Source organism: Hibiscus syriacus, unplaced genomic scaffold (genome assembly GCF_006381635.1).
Source record: "Hibiscus syriacus cultivar Baekdansim isolate YM2019G1 unplaced genomic scaffold, ASM638163v2 tig00112225_pilon, whole genome shotgun sequence".
Classification (NCBI taxonomy): Eukaryota; Viridiplantae; Streptophyta; class Magnoliopsida; order Malvales; family Malvaceae; genus Hibiscus; species Hibiscus syriacus.
This window is the reverse complement of record NW_024063273.1, coordinates 489,481-499,167: the sequence shown is the minus strand read 5'-3', so window position 1 is coordinate 499,167 and position 9,687 is coordinate 489,481. Positions and strand designations below refer to the sequence as shown.

Genomic DNA, 9,687 nt, shown 5'->3' with positions numbered 1-9,687 from the left:
AAGGCAAAGCGATCCATAAAATTTAGTACCGAACGACCACCATCTACGGAGGTCGACGAAGGCATCCAACCACCTTATATTTTTATTTTATAATTAAGTGAGCAAAATAGAATATAGAGTAAAATTCAGTGAGGAACGATGTAATTTACCCTTTATATTTTTAACTATTTATACTAAATAATAATAAAAATAACACATCATCATGCCATTTAAAAGTTAATGACAGAGTGAGCAAAGTTATTCAATCTGTAAAGTTTAATGAGAAAAATAAAAAAAAAATGAAAATATGATAAACAAAATAGGAGAGAGTCAAGTTTAATGAAGAACGATATAATTTATTTTAATGTTTAATTTATTTACAATGACTAATCTGTAATTTACCATAATATGATAATGCCATGTCCTTAGGTAACATAAAAATATGAAATTACTTGTGTTTTTTAAAATGTTTAATTTCTAAAAATACAAGCATTATCGGAGTCTCTGTACGTACTATGAAAACTACAAAACATTAACCAACGGATTAATTTAAGTAATAAGCAGCTTGATATCACTTAAGCAATGTTTTAGATTCGAGTTTTTGTATATGTAAGAAATCCTCGTTGAAAGATTCATCAATCAAAACCAGATATACGATCCAGATCGATCCAAATTAATTAAGGCGAAACCTTAGAACTAAAAAAAAACTACAAAGCATTAACCAATAGGGTTGGTTTAAGTAGTAAGCAGTTTGAAATCGCTTAAGCAAGATCTTAGGTTTGAGTCATTGTATATGCAGGAAATCTTCATTGAAATATTCACCCATCAAAACTAGATGTACGATCGATCCAAATTAATCAAGATGAGGGATCGATCTAAATTAATCAAGGTGAGGACAACCAAAAAAAACTACAAAACATTAAATGGTTATGGTTAATTCCCGCATAATGCTTGCATGTTTGCCACGTAATTATCTAATGTATTTTTAACCCAAAATTTCGTTGTTCATATTAGGTTAACCACGTAAATCACTTGCATTGCAAACATATATACATACATATACATGTATATGCACATGTATACATACATGCAAACATACATATATACATATACTTTATATATTTAAATATATAAATATTATCAAGGAGAAATGAAGATCTGGCTTCATCGATTAATTCAGAAGTTAAATGTTACACAAATAAAAGATGATCTTATCAAATCTAAGAAAACAGACAAGGGAACTAAAAAACTTGAAACAATAATCAAATCAGCAATCTTTAACCCAAATCACACATAAATATATACACTTTCATCCGTGTTATATATATATATATATATATATATATATATATATATATATATGAGTAAATTACACGGATCATCACTGTATTTTACTTTTACTCTTATTTCAATTACTATATTTTAAAACTGGACAATTTATATAATTGATAAATTTGATCATCCATCCACTCGTTTCTCCCACAAACGGGGTTATGACGCTCGTTGATGAGTGTCGCCATCTATAACATCAGAATCATTTTCGTGCTCTGATAAAACTCCTACTGATCTCGTTCCGTGAAATGTCATCGTTCGCAATCGAGGACTGATCAAAGTTTGGTCAAAAAGATGACAGCTATAACAATTCAATGACCAAAAAACTAATTTTATTATGTTTAGTGACAAAAAACACTAAATGTATAAAGTTCAGTGAACAAATTGATATATATATATATATATATATATATATATATATATGTTAAGTCGTCGTCGTCGTCATATATCACCGTTGATCGTCTTCCAATTCTCTACATCAGCAGCTCATTAACCCAGCCAAGATCAGGATCAGGATCACAAACGGCTCCGTTTTGCTGCCGATCATCTTCCCCGCCGGACGAAACATCTAGCCATGGATTATTAATATCTGATTTTCCAGCAGCAGCCATTGGCGAAGTAACATCATAGAGATTCATGGTTTCCAACGAACTCGTCAGCTCGTTGAAAAAAACATCATAAGCTTACTTAAACGATCGCTGTACCTCGAGACCCATGTCCGTTGGTTTAACGGCGACAGAGGCGGCGATCTCGAAAACTGAGGCAGACCCATCAAAGTACTTGTGAGGGACGAGGCAACAGGGTGACAAAACAAGCAACAATGGCTGCTGCTGTTGTTGTTGTTGTCTGGATTTTTGTACTTCGGCAATGGCGGCTCCGGCAAGAGACGAAGCTCACGTGAAGAGTGAGCGAAAAAGCAAACCTTACGCTTGCAGTTCTTTCCATCTTTGCAAGCTTCGGTTCTATAACGTGTAGGGTGGAGCCAACACTCAAACACCCCGTGAGCGAACTCGCAGTCGTCCCCGCGAGGGCATCCGCCGCCTTGGCGAAAGTCGGAGCAGATGGTCGAGGAGTACCGGTACTGTCTCGGGTCGCGACGGCGTGCCTTCTCTCCAGGATGAACGAAGGGGCAGTCAGTCCAATCGTGACTCCGGCTCCTAGTACACTTCCTCACCTTGAACTCGTATATGCTGAAATGGTCACCGCCGTAGGGATCGTCACCCCCGCCGCAGTCGTCTTGTTCATGAAGTTTGTTCACGGCGGCACGGGAACATTGCTGGAGTTTCCTCGGAGGGATTTCAATGTCGTTGAAGGGCATATTCAAGGAGAGTTGATGGTGTGAAGGGTCACAAGCAGTGCTCATGGGGGAATCGATAAGAGAATAAAGTGTTGAGTGATATGGGGACAAAGGACATTGGAGGGGTACTTTTATATATATATATATGTATATAGGAGGCATGGGGGAGTAAGCTCATATAATATACAATATTAAAAAGAATAATCATGAATATTAAAATAATTAATATTTATAAAATAACATGAATCTAACTATTTCAACGATAAAAAAATTATTATTATTCTTTAAAGTTTTTAATATGATCACTAAAAATTCTAAAAATTTAAACATTCAATATTAAATGATTAAAAATTATTTTCAAACAAATATTGTATTATATTTATCTCATATTAATAAAAAATAAACTATATAATTAATGAAGTGTGGAGAAGTCTAGAAAGAAGTTAGGCATGGGTGGAGAGATGCGTGGAGGAAGATGATTAAGGGATAAGCATGCAACAAGGGGGATCGTGTCACCTACACAAAGCTCAGCGTTGCAATGTGTTGGCTCTTTGCTGAGAAACCCCAATAAGGTATATTCAATCTCAACTTGATAAAATTGGATTCGATTTAATTTTATAAAATCATTTTGATAAAAAAAAAAAACAAAGTTGAGTCACATTTTCTAAAAATTATTAATCTTTATATTTAAAAAAATTAGGTAAAGTACATAAATGATACTTAACTATAGAGTAACGCTTTATTAAAATTTTATATTATCAAAAGTTAAAAAAATAGTTTTCAAATTTATAGAATGTTTCTTTATTAAGTCTATCAGTCATTAAAAGTTATAAAATGATCATCTAACTATTCTTTATGTTTCAAACTCGTCTGTTTTCGTTAAAAAATGATAATTTTTAAGCTAAATATTAACATAATTATCGAGATAGGATATCCGTTTGATATTATGATATCATATTTTATCATATCACAATTAATATGTTAACGTTCAGCTCAGAATACCGTTAATTTTTTTAACAAAAAGGATGAGTTTTGAACATAACAGTCCACAATGATTGATAACGTGACGGATGACATGACATATAAGTTAAATTGGTAACTTAAACATGGCAGATAAACTATCACATCAGCACCATGGACTGACATGTCAGCACAGTATACAACCACACCAACATCGTAATGGTCAACGACGAAGAAATGTGAGTCAAAGGATCGCATTGACTTTTTTTTCAAAAGTACATAGACTTATGATGTTTTTTTTTACCTTTTCTTTTATTAGATCCATATTTTGCTTAATATAAATGAAAATTATATATATATTGGGTCGAGTATGAGTTTTATCTTAAAATCATATCGAATTTATCTAAACTTGAACTAAATCAAATTACGTGTAAGAAGATATTATACTCGCACCAAATTCAAATAGACCCGTAATAGGATCTGACCCGATCCGACTCATTATATCACTAATTATATATATAATAAGACCCGACCCGAAATAAACTCAACTACTTTCGGAGGACTTAAGAGCGTGCGAAAATAGCCGTTGGAATGACACCTCATCCCAGCAGTCACAAAGCCCGACCGTTAGACCTCCTTCTGCAAATTTCAAAAAGATAAAATAAAATTCGACCGTTGCAGTTCCCATACCATTTCTTTCTTTATTTCACCACTAGCGTAACAGATTCTTAAAAATTCCAAAATCGGACACTGAAAACTTCAACCAAATTCAAACAAAAACAGTGAGAAATCTCTCCGTTTCGGAATACGATGGACGAATCATCTGCGACAGCACCGATCGACGAGTTATTCGAGTTCTCGGCACCTTGTTTCTTCGATTTCATGAAAGGAGAATCGGCAGAAGAAACACGACATGCCGAGCTCTGGTTCGAAACCGCCTTAAGCTACGCTCCTTCTCGTATGTACTCTCTCTCTCTCTTTGCTATTTCGTTCTTTGTGTTTACTGTTAAATTAACGGAATCGAGTAATCCCTCACTCTTTGAATCATTATTTTCTCTATAACCGTATCGTTTTGATGGGATATTCTTGATATTTATTGGAATTTATAGTGTTTTGTTGTACTCTTTTTTCTCCTTTCTAGGGGGTTCTAGTAATTAGTGGCTTCCAATTTTAACTTGATTAGCTTTAATTGTTTATTACTGAAATTTATATCCCAAAGTTCTAGGGTTCGAGGTCCCTTAGTTGCTAAGAGCTGATTTTAAATTTAATTGTTTGGTTGCTTAGTTCTGGTGGTGAAAGAAAAAAGAAATTGTGATGTCGTTAAGCATAACGTCTTCTTTTTGTTCTTCCTAGAATATTTACTTCAAATGCAAGACCTGATTAGGTTAGTTTTCAAGGATATGACGTGTAAACTTAATCGCCAATTAAAGCTGTTGTATTTTACGAGGAGAAAACTTGAGATTTCAAGGATTAATCACCGATTAAAATTGTTGCATTCTTATCGAGGAGAAAACTGATATTTTTAATTTGCTTTTTTTTTTCTTTCACAATGAAGCTTTTATGACTAGAATCAAGACTGGTAGTAGATACTTTCAGGTGCAGTCTCTCTGCAATTTCAGGAAAGAAGATCAAATGCAGAAGGTTCTAATTACTTTATATATGCCCTTACTACATTTCAGTATCTTATAAAGCAACATCTCTCATCTCAATCATGACGACATATATATTATTGATGCAGGCATCTGAATCATCTGGAGCAACGGCATCTAACAGTAACTCAGAAGATAAGCCTCAAGCGAAGCTCGTGCCTGATAAAGTAAAGGAAGAAATTAAAACCTCTGAGGCAAAGGTAATTTGGTTTCTCATCCATTTTGAGTATTGATTAGTTTTCACGTATTCTCATGATTTAAATGCCTTGCAGGTTACTAATGACGATAAAGATAAGGAAAATATAGGGACTGTATGTGCTCAAGAAAATGGAAGGTTTGTTCTTAGGGTTCTGTAAAAAAAAACCAACAGCAATTGAGTTTTGTATGGGTACTTTGGCTGTCATTAACGTGTCTTCGGTTCCTTTATGTTGAATTTTCAGTGCCCTATCCGAAAAATCACATTTAAATGCTCCTGGTGATGAAGAGAAAAGCAAATCCACTGTGCAAGTAGTTACTGAAGCTTGCACCCCTAAACCATTGATGATATCTCAGAAAAAACTGGTGAGCGACAAGAAACATCAGACAGCTAAAAAGATAGCTAGTACTATAAGGAACTCGTCAGTGTTGAAGCCTAAAACTGGCAATGTTGGAACTCCTAATTTGTCTCTAGAAAGCCAATCCACTGTGCAAGTTGAAACTGAAGCCTGCACCCCTAAACCATTGATGAATTCTCATAATAAACTGGTAAGCGACAAGAAGCATCAGACAGCTAAAACAATAGCTAGTACAATCAGAAACTCTTCAGTGTTGAAGCCGAAAACTGGCAATGTTGAAACTCCTAATTTGGCTCTAGAAAGCCAAGCCATCAAACGCCAGAAACTAGACAGTGGAAGATCTAGACAGGTGCTTTTATACGCTCTTCCCCTTTGCATGATTTAACTACTGTTAATTTGTAACTTCAATCTTAAATTCTGTATTTCTGTTGCTTCCTTCTCTGTATCTCAGATCCTCAATGTGAAGCCCCACAACTTGCCCCACAAGTCAAAACTTGTTCTTTCCAGTGGTAGTTCCAACTTGAGCTCTTCTACTGCTAAATCTTATAACAAATTGGATAGAAAGGTTTGTTTTCTACGTGATAAGTTCCTCAATCGCATATTTCCTCTAACAATTGTGAGTACGTATTAAAAATTGCTTTATGTGTTCCTTGAAGGTTTATGTTCGAGAACAAGCAACATCATTTGTTTCAATGGCAGAAATGATGAACAAATTCCAATCTTGTACCAGAGATTTGTCGCCTCCTGGCAGTTCTTTGTCAAATGTAAATAAACAGAATCACATCAGTTGTTTGCTCCGACAAGGATTTGGTGGAACCTCCTTGTCTCCTTTTTCCTTTCACTAAATTCCTTCTACCCACCCATTCAGGATACGGCTGCTACTGTTCAGAAGCCAATGCTCAAATTGACAAGGCCTAAAGAACCTGAATTCGAAACAGCACAGAGAATGCGCCCAGTTAGAGTGAAGAGCACCACAGAGCTTGAAGAAGAAATGATGGCTAAAATTCCAAAGTTCAAAGCAAGGCCATTGAACAAGAAGGTCAAGTTTATACCATCTGATTTATGTGTATCAAACTGATCTTTCTGTATTCTCTACTGTTAAAGATTTTTATCCGGTAAGCTTTCTTTAACTTCTTTTTCATTTTTCTTTCTGGTGCAGATTTTTGAAGCTTCAACACCACTACCTTCATTACCTAGAAGTACTCCAATGCCTCCAGAATTTCAGGTAAATTGTGCTTTTAAGCATAAGTGGTGGTATGAGGTGAAAATGAAGATGATTCTTGGCAGATTAAAAAATGTATTCTGTTTCAGGAATTTCATTTCGAGACAATGGCTAGAGCAAGTAAGAATGTGGAGACATCTTCAGTAGCTTCAACGGAAGTGTCTCGTCAGGTTCAGAGAACTATATATCCCATACATTTGATACGTTTTCATTTGGAACCTTGAATAGCTCGCTTACCTTTCTCTCTTTTTCCCTGTAGCAGAATAATGAATGGAAACCTCAGCTCACAGAACCTAAATCTCCCGTGCTTCAAACATCTTTGAGGGCAAAGCCTCCGAAGGTCAAAAGTTCCATTGAACTTGAGAAGGAGGAGCTTGAAAAAGCACCTAAATTTAAAGCAAGGCCATTGAATAAAATGGTACTTTTCCCATCATTTCTATTCTGCATTATATAATACAGCAACAAATAACCATGTTTACTTGAGAAAGTAACCCTAGTTGTTGCCTTGTGCAGATCTTTGAGAGCAAAGGAGAATTGGGAATCTTCTTTAATGCAAAGAAACAGGTGACTATACCTCAAGAATTCCATTTTGCAACACACGAGAGGATACCACCACCACCACCAGTAGCAGTTTTTGATTTATTGGATAAGGTAATTATTCAAATGCACCAACTGGTTATTATAGTAGTGATTGAGCATATGAATTTTGAGGGAAACAACTCTTTATATGTTTGTTCCCTGTCACAGCTTTCTCTGAATTCAGAATCGAGCCATGATCCAATTCCAAGAAACACCATTCCCCATCCATTCCATCTCCACACGGAGGTACATTTCCTTTTTAATGGTATAATACCTGGAAAGATAGATAGAGTTAAGTATTTTATGATGTCCCAAATGATCTTCAGGAAAGAGGCGCTGAAAAAGAAAAGAAGTTTGTGATGGAGATTTTAGAGAAGCAGTTTGAAGAGGAACAAGCCAGGGTCCCCAAGGCTACCCCATATCCATACACCACTGACTATCCTGTGGTATGTTAAATTCTTTGTTCTTTCCTTGTAACGTTTTGGTCAGTCATGAGTTACTGAGGGTTTAAATTTTTGTTTTTCTTATGCAGGTTTTGGTCAGTCATGAGTTACTGAGGGTTTAAATTTTTGTTTTTCTTATGCAGGTCCCTCTGAAACCCGAACCGAAGCAGTGTACAAAACTGGAACCCTTCCAATTGGAGAGTCTGGTGAGGCACGAGGAGGAGATGAAACGAGAGATGGAAGAAAGAAAGAAAAAGGAGAAAGAAGAAGCTCAGATGAGGATCTTCAAGGCTCAGCCGGTTCTAAAAGAGTAAGAAGATTCTTCACATTTTATCTTGATTTAGTCAGAGCATCTCAGTACAACTACACCTAAAGAGGACAATACCTTCATGTTGTCAGTCAATATGATGTTAAATCCATTTGTTATGAAGGGATCCACTTCCTGTTCCCGAAAAAGTTCGCAAGCCTCTAACACAAGTCGAAGAATTTGACCTCAATGCCAATCATAGAGCAGTTGATAGAGCCGAATTCGATCAAAAAGTAAATTCTCGTCTCTCACGCACACTCTTGTGAAGTTTGTTGTTATATTTCCATTCAATAAGCAATAACAAATCTTTTTATACAGATTAAAGAGAAAGAAATGATTTACAAGAGATACAGAGAGGAGAGTGAGGCTGCAAGATTGGTAAGAATTCGAATTCTTTGTACTAAACTTGTGTCGTATAGTTCTCGGCTTAGCATGTTGTGAGAATTAAAGCTAATAAAATGTTCTTAAATTGCCAGATCGAGGAAGAGAAAGCATTGAAGCAACTAAGAAGGACAATGGTTCCCCATGCTAGGCCTGTTCCCAAGTTTGATAATCATTTCTGCCCGCAAAGGTAAGAAAATTTAATCGTCTATCGGTGTTCGCATACTTTTGTGTTGTGTTCGTGGCTTGATGACGGGTGTATGGTTTGGCACTTTGGCCAGGTCTTCCAAGGAAACAACAAAACCGATATCACCGCGTCTACGAGTTCTCAAAAGAATAGAAAGGAAGAAAATTAGTTTGCTCAACACACCAACTTCAAGTCCGGCCACCCTTATGAGATGATTTTGATTTCATGAAATCAAGTCGGGCAGGCGCCACCGGCCTGCCGCCACCGACGGGAGGGGGTTGTTCAAGAACTTTTGAAGCCCTTGTGAAACAACTCAAGACCAAACCCTTAACCATTATTAACCGCCATGTACATTCATTTTGTTGAAATGTAAACTCCAAAACATTTTTAAATTTCGTTACCATTAAAGTTCATACATGATTAACTCAAGGTAGGACTCAAATCTAGGTTCTAAGGACACGCAGAAAAAAAAAATGCACAATAAAAATAGTGATTTATGATTATTTTTAAAATTCATTTTTATAGTTTATAATACAAAAAAATAGGTTAAAATATAATATAAATTTTATTTTGAAAAACTTAACTGACAAAATTTAATTTCATTAATACATAAATAAACCAAACTCAGAATATTCAAATAAAAAAAATTAACTTCAAATAATTTTAAAATAAAAATTATGGTAAACATAAATTGATTCTATGCAAAATTAATCAGCCATTTAAATTGATAGACACGTGCCTTTTCATTCCTACGAGATACGCAAATAAAAAAAATTAAAATGAAAATGAAAATGAAA

General features: G+C 35.3%; 2 pseudogenes; one reads left to right on the top strand and one right to left on the bottom strand.

The window, feature by feature from the left end:
- Positions 1 to 1,739: 1,739 nt before the first annotated feature.
- LOC120175980 lies at positions 1,740 to 2,692 on the bottom strand (annotated as a pseudogene).
- Positions 2,693 to 4,316: 1,624 nt separating this feature from the next.
- On the top strand, positions 4,317 to 9,259 carry LOC120175991 (annotated as a pseudogene).
- The last annotated feature ends 428 nt before the right edge of the window (positions 9,260 to 9,687 follow it).